Below are 21209 nucleotides of genomic sequence, written 5' to 3'. Positions count from 1 at the left end.
TTACATTTTTTCTATGAAAAATAAAATAAAATATACCAATTTATACATTAATTTCTAGTAATATCAATTCTTATTTTTCGAAACTAATATAATACAAATATTTATAACTGCTTTTTATGAAAAACATTTAACTTTCACAGAAGTGGCATGTTTGAAGTTGTTTGTATCTTACATGGATATAAAAAAGTTAGGTAATAAAAGAACTAAATAGGTATGTTTTTCATTTCTTATAGTATCTGCCTTTTTACCGGAACTCCGGGTCGTTGACACATTATTATAAAGTTGATCTATATTTCACAAAAAACTAACACAATTCGGCGAAAAAACGCCGGTATGTCCGTCTCTTTCTTTCCTATAACTCCGTAACAAACACGTAAGAGTGAAAGTGACAGACTCAGTCTGTTGGTCCGGTTTCGATGTGGGCAGGCTTTCGCGTTGATCCGTGACGACCGTTCGCTTTGAAGACGAAATGACACAGTAGCGTGAAGCGAGGGAATATTGCTGTCTCTATCGCACAATTTTTTTTTGCCAACACGTTGACAGCTGATGACGCAACTGCTGTAAAATTATCAAGGCTATCTATTATCAGGGAAATAATGTACACGTGGTCTGAAAAAGATTTTTGATCGTCCGTGGGAAAAGATTTCTTTGATTATAATTTTTGGCAGTATTTTGGTTACATATTTGAGATTATTCTAAAAAAACAGAACTTTATACAATAATTAAACTATAAGAATTAAATAATATTATAGTCATTCCGTCATAAAACGACCTTGATAAAAAATTATGACATTAAAGAATTTGAATTAATTGCGCGTTGATGTCTTTTGTTGGACGAATGAATCATATCATTAGTTCTAATTATACTATTCAAATTCAATCTTTGAATAATGCTTCTATGTCTCACCTATTATAGTATATTATTTTGAATTATAAAAGTAAACTAAAGTTAAGTTTTTCCAAATAAAAATCAAGTAATAACTACGATTATATTTTAAATGAATGCATTTTATTTTTCGACTTGCGTAAGCCATTTATAAAAGTTTTTTTTGGATAATTAATAAAATAACACGAATCAATATAGTTATAACAATAATTTTATATTTGAAGCTCTTAATACTAGCATAATAAATTCATTCAGATCACTACAAAAATAACATTTATTTTCCTTTTTGTATATGAATAGGAACATTGTTCGTGATTTTTTTAGTTTATAGACTTCTAGCACCTTTTTGCTATTTAACTCACACGTATTATGCTCATTGATAGATATGTTTCAATAACATAAAAAGCATCAGTCCTAATTCACCACGGCTCATAAAAACCGAGCATTCATAACTCGATAGAATAATCCCGGTTTAAAAAATAAACCAACCACTCAGTAACTGCCGTCAAAATTGAAACAAAACTGTTGAGGCGAGTCATCAACATCCGTCAACGACGTAGGACCGTTACTCCAGAACGATCCACGTATCGGCCGTGAATCCTTCTAAAAATCTTAGAATCGACAGTTCTAATACATATATGCGAGATGTGGAGGCTGCGAGAGAAGGTTTCTCAGGTCGAAAAGCGCGCGAACGCAGTGTGGCGCCGATGCTCGTGCGCACAGCACGCTCACACGGGACGCGCGTGCGCACTACACGCGACCTGTCAAATCGCGCTCACAGTTCCGAATTCGAATACGGCCCGCGGATTGGACGGTGCGAACCATTTCAAAAATGGAACGAATGTTCAACCTCTTTTGCGTTGATCTGACCTAATCTTTGAAGTCACTGGCACAAACGATATTGTGTTTAAAAAACAGTGTCTATATAAAGGATGTGACAATAGTTCCCCAACACAAACAGCACAGTGTATCGATATGTGCTAATCGTTCTCTAGGTCTGCTCAATTTAGTCCAGTGATGCCAAGGGCATGAATTTTGACTTGTTAAAAGTGTGAACTAAAAAGGTGTGAACTATTGAATTTGCTCAAAGTAGTGTATTTGTACATAAACTATATACTCGTATATATAACGGATTTGTAGTTATTTTCGTGTTGTATATAATTATTGGAAAAAGGATTGTTTCTGTACTGGATTTTTAGCGGTAAGATGTTTTGACTCTATACTCTATTTATATCTCACCACAATGCTAGTCCCAATATCTTTAAACCATAGAGTTCGAATAGAAAGATATGAGTTTTGGCAACTATGGTATTAAACAATATCTCTGTCTCTATGTCATAGTCATGTTATTAGTACTAGTATGATTACAGCATATATCAAGAAAAATTAAAAGCACCTGAATCATTTCATTTAGTTTTACTCTACATATTTAAAACATATAAGTATTTCATACGTATCACAATATCTTTCATTAAGGTTAATGTAGGTACATCAAAAACAAAATTATAAACTCTATATTCTAGAAGATCTTTTATAAAACATTTTTTACTGTAAAACTCTGAGAAAGAAACGATCACGCTGATACTAAGCTTTGATAGAGCTTACGACTTATCTTGTTATCCTAATATAGACCTATTCTTCATACCAACCTTTTTAGGTATCAAGAGCAGTTGTGCAATAAAAAGTCGTAGACAGAGAATAGACGTCTAGTTGAGATGTCTAGTGGGTACTTGATAAGTTTTGTATATAACTATATAACGATTCCCATGTTGATAATTAATGTATAAAAGCTAAAAAAGGTACATAAGCTCGTTTTCATTTGTGTTTTAAGGTCAGTCTGTAAAACAATAATATATATACCAACAATTCTACAAATCGTCGAACTTGGTCTCTCTATATTTGATATTGAGTTTTGTATTGTATCTATTCAGCATTATGGCACGACTGTCATATGCCGAACCAATATAGTCAAAAGTTGATTGTTAAGCAATAAAGTTCATTTTTGCGACAATTTTATCATTATCAGAATATAAATTTCAGATAATTTAAGATTTTCTTATTGTAGAGACCTTACTGTGTATTAAATGCATTCAAGCTGTCTCTATCATAGTAAAATTATGAATTTTTGAACTAGTGATTTAACTACCTTAACATCTAATACCAGTCGTTTGTTTCTATTATAGGTACTTAAAGATCCTAAAAATCTTAATACTACATTTGTTACTGTAGATTATGGGGACAAATTTCTGAAAAAAAATGCATGTGGCAAATAGTTGACATAGTAAGTTTGTTTGATGTATTTATAGCTATAGAGCTTTGACAGTCTAATTTGACCTCCTAGAAGTACGTGCGTAAATATACTAGAAAGGTCACGCTAACATGGTTGAGCTATGCGACGGGATTCCCATATGCACGAAATAAAGGTTATCCCAGACACAACACTTTTTTAATAACGCGGGCAATAATATTTCTTGGTACATTACTATCTTAAAATATATTTATTTTGACGAAGGAAAAAAGATTTATTATTGGGCCAACAAAAGTATAAAATGTACAATAAAAGGAGAGAAAAAGAAAATATATAAAGAAAAATAACGCAAATATATCCATCGTGCCAACAATGACTGCCTCGGTGGCGTAGTTGTACTGCATGCGCGGTACGGCAGCGCTCTGAGGTCCTGGGTTCAAATCCCGGGTCGGGCAAAGTGATATTTGGGTTTTTCTGCTCAATAATAGCCCGGAGTCTGGAATTTGTGCCCGATATGGCGATAGGCTCGCCCCCTATCACATCCTGGGACGGAACACACTCGGCGAAAAGTGGGTGCCTTGGTTGCACCTCTGCATACCCCTTCGGGGATAAATGCGTGATGATGTGTGTGTGTGTGTGCCAACAATGGGAACTCTTGTTTAACTCCATGCGGCAGTATCAGTCTAACTGATTTTCAAACAGGGCCTCAGATGACGTACGTATTTTGTAAGTAGAGTTGAAAATTGACCAGAAACGATGTTTTGTATATTATATAAATGATACGCAACGAGCTAATTGCTCTTCGCATTGTAAACACCTTCTAAATTTGAAATCACAAAATATTGCGTAGAATTTCACTTCGCGTGTAACTACGACATTTGACGTAAGACTCAATACAATCATTAATTTAGCTACCATACTCTTTGGAACACATCAGTGCTTGCAGTATGTTGTTTGGTGTCAGAAATATACATTGCCGTGGTACCCAGCCGGCCTCGCATACATACCTTACACCTAGTATGAAAATAGTTATTTATTTAATGATTTATTATGTGTATGCAATTGTTTGACATTGGATTAAAACTACTTAACAGATTGCCCACGTGACTATGAAGCATTTTTCGAAACGCCGAGTATTCGGAAAAAATCCGTAAAAGTATTATTTTAAAGTAATTTTTACAATTTCCAAAAAAACAGATTTTGTTGTTAAAGGCGCGACTAATTTTAAATAGTGTTCAATCCAGTTCTACAAACGTAGTGACGTCAAATGCAAAAATAAATATACCGTCATAGAAATAATACGGCAATTTTAAATAATCATAATCACACAATTATATTGTTTTTATTTGTTTTTAGATATGAATCATGACCTTTACTATTGAATAAAGTTGAGGTATGTATATTAAGATAATAATTATTATAGTAAAAAAAATTGTTTATTGAGCTAAAAATCAATAACATAATCATTTGGACAAATATTTAATTACCTTAATATAAAATTTTAGTTGTACATTAATAGACTGATAAAAATAATTCTAAAAATCACTGGCTTATGTTCATTACTCTTCGTTAGTCTTTCTTTTATATTATTTTTCTTCCAATGTACAGACATACCGGGTCCCGCTCTTATATATAGATTTTAATGTAATTGACGCGTCATGATATTTATAAAGAAGATAAGTACTAACAATATATTTGGTGATTTTTTTCTCAACCTGAATGCACAGTGGTATATAGTTATTTGTGAGGTCGTGACTGAACTAATAAATGTGGCAATATTCTACGTGCTTTTTGACCACCTGATGACTTTATCTTACTTTTTAGTAAACATGATACATTTATTTTATTCACAATAAACCTTTTTGATATTTTCTCGATGAATTGCAGAAATAAAAATTTAATATATATATTTGCTTTTTTATCTGTAATATATTTTAATTTTATTTGAAAATGGTTTTCCTTTCTGTTCATTGTTCCTAACATAAGTCCAATATGAGTTCCCATTGTAACTGTTATTGATCATTGATACCAAAATAAATCCACATTCGCAAATTTTGCTTTTACAGCTATATCAGTTCCCATCGATTAACTTAAAAGCTTCTCTCCCCCATAGATTTGACCATAGTCCATCTAACTCAATGCGGGTCACTTAATGGTTATTGTAAAATTAGTTTTTTTTATTGCATCTAACTAACGAGACGAGAGGGTCGCCTTTTATTATGCGATACGACCGCCCATAAACAGTAGCAACACCATACGGAACTTTGAATTACAAAGTACTGCGTGGCTCCTACTGCGCTGGTCATCCTGAGACATGAGATGTTTAGTCTCATGATGTTCAGTAATTACACCGTTCATATGGTAGAACCTATCAAATATACAAGGTCATTTTAACATTATGTTGATGCAACTATATACATAAGTATAAGGTTTCATAGAAGACAAATTTCTTGAAAACTTTACCATAAGTGATTCAAACCACAGATACAAAATTAAAAGAAATAATAATTTAGAGCAAAACATATATGAATAAAAAGTTATTTTAATTTAAATGTCTTAAGGCCACTCTACACCAAATACATTTGTCGAAGCGGCAACATCATACTTACAGTCAGAAATACTTACACATACCGTATTCGCATTAAACTACAAAATTATAATAAAATCAGTAACTATTTATTTTACGTTAATGATTTTTGGCACAGTGTTAGCAGAGGTATGACGTTTCATTTAGTAATGGAATTTTAAAATGACCCTGTATCCCTTCAATATATAGTTATTGACGAACAAACGTACAAATAACCCACAAACCGTATCCTTATTCACAATAGTCACTATTTTCTACGAAGCAATAACAGCCATATACTTTAAGTGATACAAAAAGCACACACACTCAGTACCTACTATGAGCGTGGTTTTTGTTCACATTTTGTTTTATAGGTCAAATAGATGAGTCATAGGTTTGGTTGCGACTTTTTTGTACTGTTCTTGGTTGTGTACCTCGTTATAGAGATAGGCCATCTGTTTCTAATTGGTATTTGGGATGCTGTTGACATATCTTGAGACGAAGCACGTGCTTAAGCCGGAAGTTGTTTTCTGTTAAATTTTATTTCACTAAGACAGGTTCAGTCAACTGGCTATAAAATTAAAGCCGATTAAAATGAAAAGTTTAATTAAGATTTACGTTAGTATTCTTTGGATAAGTACATATAATTTACAAAAAGAAACCATAATAGATAAAAATAAGGTCCGTTTTCAAAATCATTTAACTATTTACTATTTATACTAAAATAAGGGGACTAGTAGAGAATGTATAGAGTCTTAAGTTCGTATTTATATGACTGCAAAAAGGGCCTATGCAGTACATTTAGGGAAAGATTACGTTCAGCAGTAGACTTCAAAAGGCTGACATAATCAAGATAACTGCGAAAAAGTAAAAACCATTATCATTAACTTTTCACCATGAACAAGAAACTGAATTCGGAATGTAACAGATTTCTAAAATATTCTTCTTTTGTCTCTGCAACTAGAGAAAATAACAAGCAGTTCAGTAGATCTTTTTTAGTCTTTTGCGAGGCAAAATATTTCTACTTTACTTGCAATCTACGTCCATGTATGCGTAACCACGATATTTATTCGATTTGTAATATATTAATTGGATATGAACAAACAGGTCTGTTTAGAAAGGAGTTTACAATTTACCGATAATTAATTTAGAAGATTTGTGGTTTCTATTTAATTAATTGAAAGTGACAGATATCAGTTACTATTATTTGATACAGTATCATGATTGTAAATGTTTAATATATCTAAAATAAACCATTTTGTTCTACATTCAGTTCTACTTAGTAAAAAAAAAAAATACTTTGATATCTAAGATAAATTTACGCCGAGGACATCCGTTCAATTATATTTGTACTTAGTAATTGTTTTATTCCTGTGTCAATACTTTGATTTTCTGTTTCCTAAGTTAAATTTAAGCCGAGAGCATTTAGGATGTGTACACCTAAATGCTCTCGGCTAAAAGAACAACAAAATATATCGAACAAAATGTTTAATTAAAAGCTCTTTAAGCTTATTTTGTAATTTTTCAAGCATTTTGTACATGTATATCACTACATTTCATACATAAGTTAAAATAATTTGATTAGCTAAACTTTTCAAAAAAAGTAAAGTAATTCAAAAAGTAGAGTCAAAATCACTGCAATACATCTACTAATAATAACTGAAAACCCGGCGGCTTAATATTAAATATAATTTATAGTTAAACGTTACATTAATAGTTAAGCTTATAATATAGATTACCGGCCGATGTCTGATAAAGTTATAAAACATAAATAGGTATTTAAACAAATTGACTAGAAACCGGTCCAAGCCGGATGTGAATCTCTTATAACGCTTATCTTAGTTTCTGAAAGGTTGCGATGAAAGAGTTTGTAATGTTGGAATGATTGTTTATACAAGCTTTATTGTTTGAAATTAAAATATAATATGTAGTCCGAAAATAATAAATAAATAATATCAGCCTTGTATTATATACTTGCCCACTGCTGAGCACGGGCCTCCTCTACTACTGAGAGGGATTAGGCCTTAGTCCACCACGCTGGCCTAGTGCGGATTGGTAGATTTCACACACCTTCGAAATTCCTATAGAGGAACTTCTCAGATGTGGAGGTTTCCTCACGGTTTTCCTTCACCGTTAAAGCGAACGATAAATTCACAAAGAATACACACATGATTTTTTAGAAAAGTCAGAGGTGTGTGCCCTTGGGATTTGAGCGTGCGGACATTCGTCTCGGCAGACCGTTCCACACCCAACTAGGCTATCGTCGCTCAAGTCCGAAAATATTAGGGTTTATTCTCAGTATAAGCCCAACGTCTAAAATTTGTGTCCGATATGGCGATAGACTCGTCTCCTATCACATTATGGGACGGAACACACATAGTGAAAGGTGTTCGTGTTAGTTAAATCTCTGCAAACGTTGGTTGTAGTCCGAAAATTTATGTTTTTGGGCACCATTGTGATTATTAATTAATCTTTCAAGGTATCTTTCTATGATACGATAAACCGGTATACTTAGCTGGTATAATTTGAAAAAAAAAAATGAAATAAAAATGTCTGTGATTTCGAACAAAAAAATATATTTTTCACAGTATAAATTAAAGAATTAATCAATAATTATTTGTAACATTTAAAACGTTTGAAAGGATGCATGTGCAGAAAGTATTCGCTCTGTGAAACTAACGTGTACCAATTAGAAGTCTAGAAAATAAATATTTGCCCCACGATCATTTTATTTCTTTTAAAATTCTCAGCCCAATTTCATTTCAGAGCTGATAATAATATACCCAACCATTTCTTATATCCAATTTCTTAAATTTTGCACTATGGTATATAAATAAATTTAGCCTAATATCATGTTTGAAGAGCTAAAATACTGGTCGAAAAAAAAAAAAAACTTGTAAAACGAAAATTTTTTTTTATTCATCAGCAGTCTTTTATATGAGTTGATTTCTTATGAAGCTAATAAAAATACCTATAGATGATATTACAATACTTTATACTTATTTCGTTAATTGTCGAGGAAATTATTTTAGAAGTGGCGTCAGACGAGTTCGTTAGAGTTGGAGTGGAATAGACTATCTAGACGAATATGCGCAGGTTCCAAACTTATGCACCTTTGACTTATCTAAATTCATGTGCGTATTCTTAGTGAATTATCGTTTGCTTTAACGTTAAAGAAAAAAATCGTGAGGAAACCTGCATACCTGAGAAGTTATTTATAACAATTTTGAGGGTATGTGAAGTCTGCCAATCCGCGCTAGACCAGCGTGGTAGACTAAGGTCTGATCCCTCAGTAGTAGAGGAGGCCTCTCTAGCAGTGGGATTGCATATTACAGGACTGATAATATCACGAGAAAATGAATTAATTTATATATCGTATTTCACTTTCAATCATAACATTTATTGGTAAGGGTATAAACGCAATTGTCATATTATGTCGAAGCTGTAACAAGTCAGTATAGTTATCGTTTCAATTATCTAAATTGCGATTGAATAGCAATCTTAGCTCGCATCTTAAAGCTAAGTACTAATTGTCAGTATTGAGATACGAATAGTTAACGCTAACGTTTAGGACAATGATATGTATTAGTTATTCTTGGGTTATAGTTTACAATTTTATATTTGAAAAAATAATAAGTTTAAATTTAATTTAGGTTTTCCCGAAGGATTGTAGAGGCGCAATTGGAGCACCCACTTTCCGCCGTGTGCTTTTCGTCCCAAGATGTGATAGAAAGTGAGCTTATCGTCATACAGGACACAAACTCCAGAATCTGGGCTGATACTGAATTGATAAAGCCAATAACACTTTATGCGACCCTGGGTCAAACCCGAGACCTCAGCACTGCAGCCGTACCGTAACTACGCCGCATCGGTTAGTTCATTGTAACTTTTGTATGTAAAATATTTTATGATGGGACAAGTTCGTAATGACTAAGATTCCTGGGAAATTTTCTCGAGGAGGTCCACAATTTTATTTTTTAAATAAATTCTGTAATTTGTACTAGAGCATAAAAAAAAGAAAATTAATATAACTCGTAAGCCAGACTCAGTATCTTACAATGCAGTTCATTTAAAACTACAGAAAACTTTTATATTTGTTGTATCTATGTTAGAATATGTTTCCATCAGTTATTTGGGAACAGTGTTGTATAGTGTAAACACCTTATTTTATATTATATTATATTTGGTACATACGCAACGGGATGGCAATCAGTGGCGGAGGGCCCATATAACTAGATTTTTACCGCTACCCTTTCATAATTTATGTAAAATCTAATTAGAACGATTTGCAGACCATCCATCCATCCTGTCGTTCCCTTAATGCTGAGGATCGTGACCGCAGTAGGCTGAGTCTATAGTCTACAAGCGCCCTCCATCTGGTTCTATTATCGGCGGCGTGAATTGCATCGTGCAGCTTGGGTTGCAAAAGTTTAGTGATTTGTTCACTCTATTTAGTCGGTCTTCTCTCAGGAGGGCGCTTACTCTCTTCTTTTCCCGTCAATATTATTTTTTCGCTGTTGATTGCTGATTTGCAGACCGCATTTATGCATATTACTTTCGGGTTACCTTTCAGTAAACTTCACCCTTCGTCACTGATGGCAACTCTACATTATATTACCTATCCGAAAACTTCATCCTTTGTCAATGATGGCAACTCTACATTATATTACCTATCGGAAAACTTCACCTTTGTCAATGATGGCAACTCTACATTATATTACCTATCGGAAAACTTCATCCTTTGTCAATGATGGCAACTCTACATTATATTACCTATCCGAAAACTTCACCTTTGTCAATGATGGCAACTCTACATTATATTACCTATCGGAAAACTTCATCCTTTGTCAATGATGGCAACTCTACATTATATTACCTATCGGAAAACTTCACCCTTTGTCAATGATGGCAACTCTACATTATATTACCTATCCGAAAACTTCACCTTTTGTCAATGACGGCAACTCTACATTATATTACCTATCGGAAAACTTCATCCTTTGTCAATGATGGCAACTCTACATTATATTAATTACCTATCCGAAAACTTCACCCTTTGTCAATGATGGCAACTCTACATTATATTACCTATCGGAAAACTTCACCCTTTGTCAATGATGGCAACTCTACATTATATTACCTATTGGAAAACTTCACCCTTTGTCAATGATGGCAACTCTACATTATATTACCTATCCGAAAACTTCACCTTTTGTCAATGATGGCAACTCTACATTATATTACCTATCCGAAAACTTCACCCTTTGTCAATGATGGCAACTCTACATTATATTACCTATTGGAAAACTTCACCCTTTGTCAATGATGGCAACTCTACATTATATTACCTATCCGAAAACTTCACCCTTTGTCAATGATGGCAACTCTACATTATATTACCTATTGGAAAACTTCACCCTTTCTTTGTCAATGATGGCAACTCTACATTATATGCGGACTACAGTGTGTCATGTTCCATAAATATACCATCGAGGATAAAAACACTAAACATAACGTAAACTCAGTCACTTGCTAAACCCAATGGCATTCAACTATCTACTTTTACACCCGTAGCCACAAGGTTAGCTAACCGAGCATAATGTCAAATTATGTGAAATGTAGCATGACTTCGCTGACGGGCGTAAAAAATGCTAAGCTTTTGAGACAATAGTATTGAACTTTCTGTAATAATAATATCAATCCTAAGAAATAATAATGATATTCAATATTATTAAGATTTTTTTAGACTTCATACCGCTTTTACACTCACCACTGCAACTACTGTAAGCCAGGCTTCGCAGTGGTACGTTCTTTTTTTTATGTTTTTTTTTATGATGGTGTGGCGTTGCATAGATAGAATATCGACTGACTAGAGATGATTACCCCTTAACAGTCGACACAAATATTCGGGCCTGTTGGAACAGGTTAATCCCGTATTATAGTTTCTAACTAGATCTTGTTTGCAATAGCGATTTAGCAGTAGTAGACCTAACATAATACTTGTAATAAATTCCGTCTCATCTATTGAATTATACGAACGGTAAAGCCTTGATTCCATATGCCATACCTTATTTTGTTCATAATAAGCACCTAACACACCTTATCGCGTTTTTGACCATTGAAATTGACGTATAGAATACCATTTCACGCTTATTTCCCGAAAATAACGCTATGCGACTCAAATCTATATTCATATATAAAGTTAAAAAGTTTGTTGGTTTGAACGTGCTAATCTCAGGAATTACTAAACTGATTTTATATACTCATATAGATCTTTTTTTCACTAAAAGGAAGCTATGTTACTTCTGAGTGCTATAGGCTATGTTTTATCCCGGGAAAATATAAAACGGGACTTTTATCCCGGAAAATATTTCACTCGGCCGGAACCGCGGGTAAAAGCTAGTCTGTTATAAAAAGTAAGGAATCAGAGCAAGCTTACTTGTAATTACGTATTTCCTCTATCCACTGATGAACCGCGAACGTCCATCTTGGTTCAATTAAAAAAGCCGTGGCCACTCATCGGAACGATCACAAATATCCAGTGTCGCCCTCTGACCCCGGTTCTGTGAAATGTAATTAAATTTCTTTGCTCTAGATACCTCAGTTCCAGGGTGGAATTTAATAATGAAGGGATTCTGACCTCCCAAAATGTATTAAAAAATAATTTCATGTTGAGGTTTTGTGTTTTAATGTTTTTTTTTTATTTACAATTTTTTTATAATTTTGCGTATATGTTAGCGATATGAGAGAAGGATTGTTGAAAAAGAAAATCAAAATAAGTCTTATTCTTGCCGTTTTTCAAATCATAATAAAATATTATAAATTGAAAAGCAGTATTGAAATAACCACATTTCAATTCCTCGACAAAGTCCTAAGAAAGTGAACGGAGGCTTGTTTCGATTAAATCACCGGTAGGTAAGGACAAGGTTACATTTAGAGACGTTGGCTATCACTGAACCAACTGCGTAGAAAATAAAAGAGAAACAGGGCCTTGAACCTGCATCGCAGAGGCAGACATTGTGTATTGACGCGATACAACTCCATTGACATTTTTATTGTAATACATTTCAATCCATTTCGAATAAAAATTGAGACACCGCGGACAGTTCTAAATACGGACCTGGGTCGAGTATTTACTTTTTTCGTAAATCGAATCCGGTCAGGCTTCATTTAAAACGTCAAATCGATTTTATCTGTAAACGTTCGATATCTGATTAGTATCGAAATGTTCGCATCAGGTGCATTTGTTCTTTAACAACCAATGACCATCACTACTTGGAATTAAAATGCCAATAAAAAATTTAATCTATTTCTATTTAATACTTTCGGTTCATTCGCAATGCTTTTTTATAACATAATAAATATTAAGATGAAAACACGAAGATATTTTTTAAAAACAAAATACTCAATATGAAACTCGTCGAGTATCCGCGCAAGCAAATATTTAAATTTCAATTCGAACGTCGCATATCAATGGGGAGCCATAAGCCACCGGGTTTTATTTTTTTTAAAGCCCCGTCCGCACTGAGACAATAAAGAAAAAGCCATAGAGGGAAAAGAAAAAAACAATACGAAAACAGCATCTAGATTCGAGACTCTGGCTGATTCGAGGCTGGAAACAAAAGGAGTCGGCTCCCGCCTGACCGAGATCTTGGCGTACGCGGGCGCATCTCGTTTACTTTTTATTTTTTATTTCCTTTTTTTTACATTGAATCCAAGTGATTTCTTTTCTCTGATGCATCACAATGAGAGACGGTCTATCGAACGTCAGTAGCTATTTTTGAAATAATTACACACTGCATGCGTTTATAAAAACATCTCGAACTGGTTTAAAGAATGTTAAATTATAATGTGTTGTAAATGGTTGCCAATGCGTAAAAAATATATTCAATTTGTTCAACAATTTAAGATATTATGCGTGTTTAAAAAGAAATAAAGTGTCATTTAAGTGATTCTTTTTTTAAATGTGCGAAATGAGACGTGCGCATGTGTTTGTTTTGTTATTTGCGGATTTAAAAAGTACCTTGACTGATTTTAAAACAGCCAGTATTGCTGCCTGAGGCTCTTTAAAAAATCTATTATATTGATTCGTTTTTCAAATTAATTGTAGTATACAGATTATAACATAGGCTGTCAATTTTAAGATTCCATATTCGAATTACAGGTTCGATCGTAAAAAGATGAATAATAAATGGCTACTAAGTTTATTAGTAGGTAATTATGAGCAATCTCTATAATTATGCGTATTAATATCAATGCGGTGTAATCTTATTCGGTTAGATCATCGCTTTATATGGGTTTATATGCATGGGAAATAAACAGTTGAACAGGATTCGTCTACTATGCTTACTCATCTCAGGAATGACTAATAAAGTGCATACACTTCTCAGAAAACAAAAGCTTAAAATATTAAATCCTTCTATAAATAGTCAGTTACTTATCTGTGTTTTCCGCTTCGATAGGTCACTTTAAATTCATGTCGGGAATTGTTTAGTTTTTGTTCAATGAAACATTGTAAAACCTCATTTGTTGTTTTATTTTTCTTTGGATTTTTAATTATATCGATAGAAATCCGATGTACACTTTACATGGCCTAGAATATCGGAGATATGTATACATGTGAGTGTACGTTAAAATATCGAATCTATACGATTGCGATATAGTATTATAAATGTATCGATTAAATAATAATGTGTTTGAATAATTTATTAGTTTACAAGGGGCGGACAGTTATTCGGATAAAGATCGTTTACATGACTGGCCGAACTGGCCTTTATAAAATACATATATTTTTATTACAGAAGTTCAACGCTCTCTAAAAACCGCAAGAAGTAGTTCAGTCTCTAAATAATTTATGTATAAATTTGTCCTGGAACATGATTCGAAAATTCACTTTGATATTTGAAAAACAAGTTACATTTCTATAGTTAGTTGACCTTTCAATAACAAAAAGAATGTGTAGTACTTTATGATCTCTAGGTAATTGTAATAATGTGAATAGATAATGCTCTTAGTTTCTCAAATAAAAAGAAAATTATAGAGAGCACTTGCATACTATAGTGTATGTGACAACATATTATTTATTATATCTAGAAGTCCCTACTGTTTTTACTCTTAACACAAAAGCACCAGACTACGTATAAATATAATGAAAAAACCGACTTCAAACTTAATGACATACAACATAATTTTCATTTTTCAATGAAAATAGTAAGTAACGAAGAGTCTTTATTATCGATGCTCGTTCACTTCTAGTCATACGCCATCTGTCATCTTCATTAAGTACCTAGAATATACTAACATTCTATCGAATCGTAAATAGTATTTCTAAAAAAAATCTCACTCAAAGGTTATTGAGCTTCCTGACAATAAGTCTAAAATTAGAATCTGAATCGTGTTTCCGTCTTTCTTTTTTATTTATAACTCGTGTCCACGCGTCAATGAAATGTTCCAAATTTTAATTCTAACCAACCAGTACAAAACAATTGAAATGAGTATCAATTGCATTTTAAGCTAACCTCTTTATAACCTCTTTTTGATGGATATCTAATAATTCCTCGCAAGTCACCATCTTCCTATTGCAACATAGGATTTACTACTATCTTATATCTAGATTTTCCTTGTTGAACAGCTTAAAGTACTCACAAGGCAGTATGTCGAACAACTCATACTTACGGGGCAGAATTAAAGTCAAAATAATCAAAAACGTACGCTCCAGTTACATAACTAATACGAGTAAATAATTACAAGCTCACTAGATTTTGCATGGAGTATAATTGCTGAATGGTAGACCGACGTTAACCGTCATTTCATTCATATTACTGCCAATATTATTCAAAATAAAGGCGTCTACAGATTAAAAAGTTAGTGGAGTGTCGATTTGACTACTTTTGCAGGGCGCCGCCCTTATAACTAATCCTGTTGCACTTATTAAGTTGATATCTTATCTTATACATATAATAAAATTGTAACAGGCCGTCAGTATATTGAAGAAAAACTAATATGAAGGTCTTTAAGCAAGAGAAGCCAAAACAGTTCTTAGAAGTTTTGTTTGTCTATGTTTATACATGCATCACGCAAGATCTAACTGAAAATATAGGCTCCATTTAATCTCGGGAAAATTTTAAGCGGTATTTTTACACAGAAAAATCTTTTTCACGCGGGCGCAGCTGGAGTAAAAACTAGTAAACAATAAAAAGTGTGACTTTTATAAATGGAACAGTATCTACAATTTAAATCCAAATTTTTATCATGCAAGCGGAGCTGCGAGTAAAAAATAGTCTACCATAAAAACACGTGATTTTTATAAATGGAACACTATCTACAATTTAAATCCTTCATTAAACCTTAATATACTAAAATTTTTGATAATACGGGCCTGTTATCCTTCGCTGAGCACAAATCGTTCATATGTTGGTTACAGTCCGTCCGGTAATATAAATATTTGGCCACCCATTTTTAACGCGCACATTAGCAAGTCCTGGGTTGGACAGGGTGTGGTGTGGTGGTAAGCGGTCGAATTAACACCATTTAACGCTTACTTACGGGGTGGACGGGTGCGCAGGTGGTCTTTGTTTAAACGGTATTGTTTTGTTTTTGTTTGTATTAATGCTCTTAAGGGATTATTTTTTTGTTTGCAACATTGTAAGGTAACTTTTGGCTTGCCTTCGTCACCTTTTGCCAATTAAATATGTGGTTGTCGGCTTATGTTTGTATGTCATTAAAGTTCAAATTGCGTTGTACAATTACTTTATGGTCTCACTAGATTGTGTAATTCATTTGGGCTTTAATGACAGTGGAGTCCTGGGTGTTGTTAGTGGATTGATTGGAAATAAGAACTTACATTGCGCATGATTTGAATTGATATACCAGTAGGCTTACTGTAGGTATCATATGACGGAACATGAATAAGGCCAGTAACCTTGAATTGAAAAATGACATGAGCCTTAATTTTTACAATTACAATAGGTTAACTTACTTCACTGGACACCATTTTTGTCTTAGGCCTCCATTTTTGGCAGTGGATGTTAAATTCGATTTCTACGATATTTATTTTACATCAAAGCATTCCTTTGTATGATTATGAGCATCCAAAATGGCCTTTTATATGCTAGAGTGATACTAACAATCATTACCTTTATGAATGCTACAAAGAGTACGAAATATGAATATTTTTGGATGTTCCATGTTGACTGTGTTATTTAGTTATGATTGTTTTGTTATTAACTTCCACTAGAACTAATGCTCTTTACATGATCTGTTTGTGGACTAGCAAATCTATATCTATATAAGATAGGCATAATTATATATGTTGAAAAACATCCTTCAACAGCTTGTTTCATCAAAGCAATTTCGGATCGTTCAGCATACGTATAATAAGACCAGCTTTCATAGTTCTAGAAACTCTCTACTGACGCAACGTCACCTGTTACTGAACACTAAATAAAAAAATGACTATAGATTTTCAATAGATCTCATGTATTGTCCAACACTTCACCAGACCTTTTGCTTGCTATTTAACTTAATTTATAGCCCATTCGGTAAACCTTTTATTTATAAAATAAAATTTAAAACCCTAAATGCCATATCCACGTGTCACCAAAGTTTTCAAGTTCCGTGTAAGCCATGTCCCATAATAGCAGCCATTACAGCCTACCAGAACTAATTCTCTACGCCTTATCGTAATTCGAATCGACATTCTGGATGACTTTTGTATGACAAACCAGTGTTTTCTTGTACGGTTATTAATTTTTACCGTATAGCTGTATTATGAATTTGTATGATCATTAAATGCTCATATTGTGATGGAGTTCATTCAACTTTGGTGTGTCGGTTTTGATTTTGTTATCATTAGCATATTGTTAGGGTGCAATGTCTACATAATTATAGAGGGTAATTTTGAGGTTATTTTACTAAATGAAACCACATATTTATTTTGTTGAAAATAAATTTGTCGCACCAGTAACGTGACTTAGTCAGAAATACACTCACGCGCACTCCATATACTCACTAAACTACAAAATTATCAGAAAATCAGACAATTAAAAGTGGAATTTTTCGTAAAAATATTCGTTATTCACAAACGATTTTTGGCACAATGTTAACAGAGGTCAAGACTAGTGGGTTCATTAATAAAGCTAACACAAAATGACATTTCGTAAATATACTGTAGCCCGCCAAGCGGCGATAGCCTAGTTGGGTGTGGAACGGACTGCCGAGACGAATGTCCGCAGGTTCAAATCCCAAGGGCACACACCTCTGACTTTTCTAAAATCATGTGTGTATTCTTTGTGAATTATCATTCGCTTTAACGGTGAAGGAAAACATCGTGAGGAAACCTGATATTATTACTGTAGCCCGGTACGTTATATCTATAATTTTTACGCTCAATAACTCTCCACTTGCGCAGCTCAAAATTTGGATTATAGAAGTATTTAGCAAGTATCATGTTTAGATAGATCTCTCAGATCCCACCCTTTCCACGTAACAATATCTCCCAGTAATATAACATTCCAAAGACGTCTATAACTCGTCCTTGCTTAAATCGATTTATATTTTTGGTACTTGTTCTTTCATTCTTAGCCAAATCGCAAAGTAATAACCTTTCTAAAGAATACTTTAGAATCACAATGTTCCAAGCAAAGGCCAACATTGTATTCTTAAATTGTTCCCGTTGCACAAATCTAAAATTCATTTTCACAAATGTTATTCACTATGTAAATCTTATCTAGATGCCGTGTAAATTATATTACACTATATCTGAATTCCCACCTCTATTCACGGAAACCTAAATGCGATCGATTAAATCTCCTCTCTATCTAAATGCTATAAAATCGAAATATCAAGACAAAACGCGCCCGTGTCGAACAATATCGAAATAAACCAATTTATATAAACCGCAATCCAATAAACTTTCAACACAATTAATTTCACTTGCGGCATAGTTATCAGTGTCATCGGCAGACCGGGGTCATCTACGCACGCTTATACTTCATGACCACTAACCTATTGTTAGAAACAAACCAAAAGCCACGGCAGCTTCCATATTGGCATATTGCTAGCCCTACATGGTAGGCACCTAATGACCTACGACATTTCAACCGATGCATTCGTCCTTCTCTAACACCGCAAGAGTGAGACAGAGAGAGGATCACCATAATAGAATATCATTGTTTGTTTTATTCGATTTGTAAAGCGAGGGTACATTATCCGCGGTGGTTTCTCATATTGTTTCTTCGGTGCTGTGTATTTTTTTGAATGTCGTATGATAAAATTTCCCATGGGTTTGTGATGGGTTTTTTATTTTAAAGTAGAAATAATTGCATTATTGTGATTTTATCAGGTGCATTATAAGCTATTAATTTAGATAACTAACGGTCATTTATATTTTTTGTGAACTTAACATTTTAATGTTTGTATCAGACGTGCAAAAAGGTTTTATTTGTTTTGTTTGTTTTTCTTATATTTAATCAGCGAATCGTTTGCGTAACTAATTTAAAGGATAATACATTTGGTTTTTACTACGATAGCAAAAATAATATTAATTCAAACTTCATCTCGACATTTCAATATTTATCTTTCCTCACATCGAAGACCGATAAATCGTCGAGAAAATAACCAACTTAATACAAATTACATTGCTTTTATCAATAATGGCATAAAAATTACCAATGTCCCGCTCAAAAGTGGCCGCAACCACGTTAATACGTCCTTCGGCCCAAAATTATTGGTACTTTGAACAGTAATTTGTTTATGCTCTCAAGAGATGCATGTAAAAGATATATATTAAAGTTTGATAAAGATAATAGACTATTGACAGGTCTAATTCTGTTTATAATTTATGATTTACGATATTTACGACCGCTTTTGTAGAACAAACAAGATTGTCATAAACGTTTTGTGATTATGTACCGTTATGCTTGGCTCAATTAAAATATTGAATAGATACTTAACGTTTATCTAAAGTTAAACGCACTTTAAATGTGTTTTATATTTTTGAAATTGATATTTTGTTATCGTTAATGATAATATATTTAAGTTATAATGTATAATAGTTGGATTTTAATATGAATAACTGTTTGGTTTGCAAATATTACTATAGGTTTAGACATTTGGTTTATTACAGTCCATTATTATAATACTCGACGGAATCTTCGTATGGGATGTGTTCTATATGCTATTTTTATTAAGAATTTTATGACCTATAATTATAGAATACAAAGCTCTTTGTAAATTCGATTGCAGTTTAGGGTTATTATAAAATAGAAAAAAAGCGGTTGAATTTTATCGATGGAATAACATTGCTTTAATATTAAACTAGCTTTTGCTCGCGGCTTTGTCCGCGTGAAGGAGTTTTCCGGAATATAAGTCCCGCTATATATTTTCCCGGGATAGATAGTAGCCTATAACCTTCCCAGGATCTTAAACTATCTCCAAACTAAATTTCAGAAAAATCCGTTCAGTAGATTTTGAGAAAATCTATAACATACAGAGAGGGAGAAAAGGGGTCTTTGTTTTATAATATGTATAGATACCCAACATTCTAATTGGAAAGAAATTATATGTGATTATAATTCGTTCAGTTCGGGTTATGTGTTAGCAGAGTGAGAAATGTTATCAGTTATATACAGAATTACTTTCCATATTCTTACCAACTTGTTAAAGGTCTCAAGAACACGCTGGATGCAGGCCGCTTTTGACAGGTCCGTCTGGAAATCTTGGAGAGGCCTATGTTCAGAAGTGGACTTTATGCGGCTTATGATGATGGTGATGGTAATGATGATTATTCTTACCAGATACTCCACATATACTTACTTAAAGCATTTAGTCTTTAAACCTTTTTTCAGTATTTCACCTCCAAATTACATCAATTAAGCCCCATTTAGACGGAGGAACTTTTGCTAGCAATAATTGTTAGATTATTGCATCATACTATTGAGACGCAGACGAGAACTAAATTCATTTTGAGTATATGTTAGGCTCGTATACAAGTATTGTTTAGACCGAGCGAGAATTGCCTGTGCTCAAGCTAAGGCAGGGCAATTTTTATGTCATTTCAAGAATAGCAAGCAAGTATATGGCAAGAAAACTGTTTCATCAAAATTATGCTAAATATAATATAAGCCCTGCATTATATACTGTCCCACTGCTGGACACGAGCCTCCTCTACTACTGAGAAGGATTAGGCCTTAGTCTACCACGCTGGCCTAGTGCGGATTGGTAGACTTCACACAACCTTAAAATTCCTATATAGAACTTCTCAGGTATGCAGGGTTCCTGACGATATTTTCCTTCACCATTAAAGCGATAATCCACAAAAAATACACAAATAATTTAGAAAAAACCTTAAAGGATCTATGTTAATTACATATACTTACCTTAAACGCTCTAAAATAATCTAAATAATAAAAAAAATGCATATCTTTAACTTGTTGCACCCGCACTCCTACCTATTTGCAAATTTATGCATGATAAGTTTTGTACATGGCACTCAATTCACACTTACTTCG

General features: G+C 33.3%; 1 protein-coding gene across 1 annotated transcript in view; it reads left to right on the top strand.

Moving 5' to 3' along the window:
- Positions 1–1578: 1578 nt before the first annotated feature.
- The window catches only part of LOC115452247 (neuronal PAS domain-containing protein 4), a gene marked incomplete at its 3' end in the record, with an annotated part of 142461 nt that continues 122830 nt past the window's right edge, over positions 1579–21209 (top strand). The window contains exon 1 of the mRNA XM_037447512.1: positions 1579–2087. The remainder of the gene's footprint in view (positions 2088–21209) is intronic.

The sequence above is a fragment of the Manduca sexta genome, chromosome 6 (assembly GCF_014839805.1).
Source record: "Manduca sexta isolate Smith_Timp_Sample1 chromosome 6, JHU_Msex_v1.0, whole genome shotgun sequence".
Lineage (NCBI taxonomy): Eukaryota > Metazoa > Arthropoda > Insecta > Lepidoptera > Sphingidae > Manduca > Manduca sexta.
Note: the sequence above shows the minus strand (reverse complement) of the source record. Positions and strands in the feature narration are given on the sequence as shown.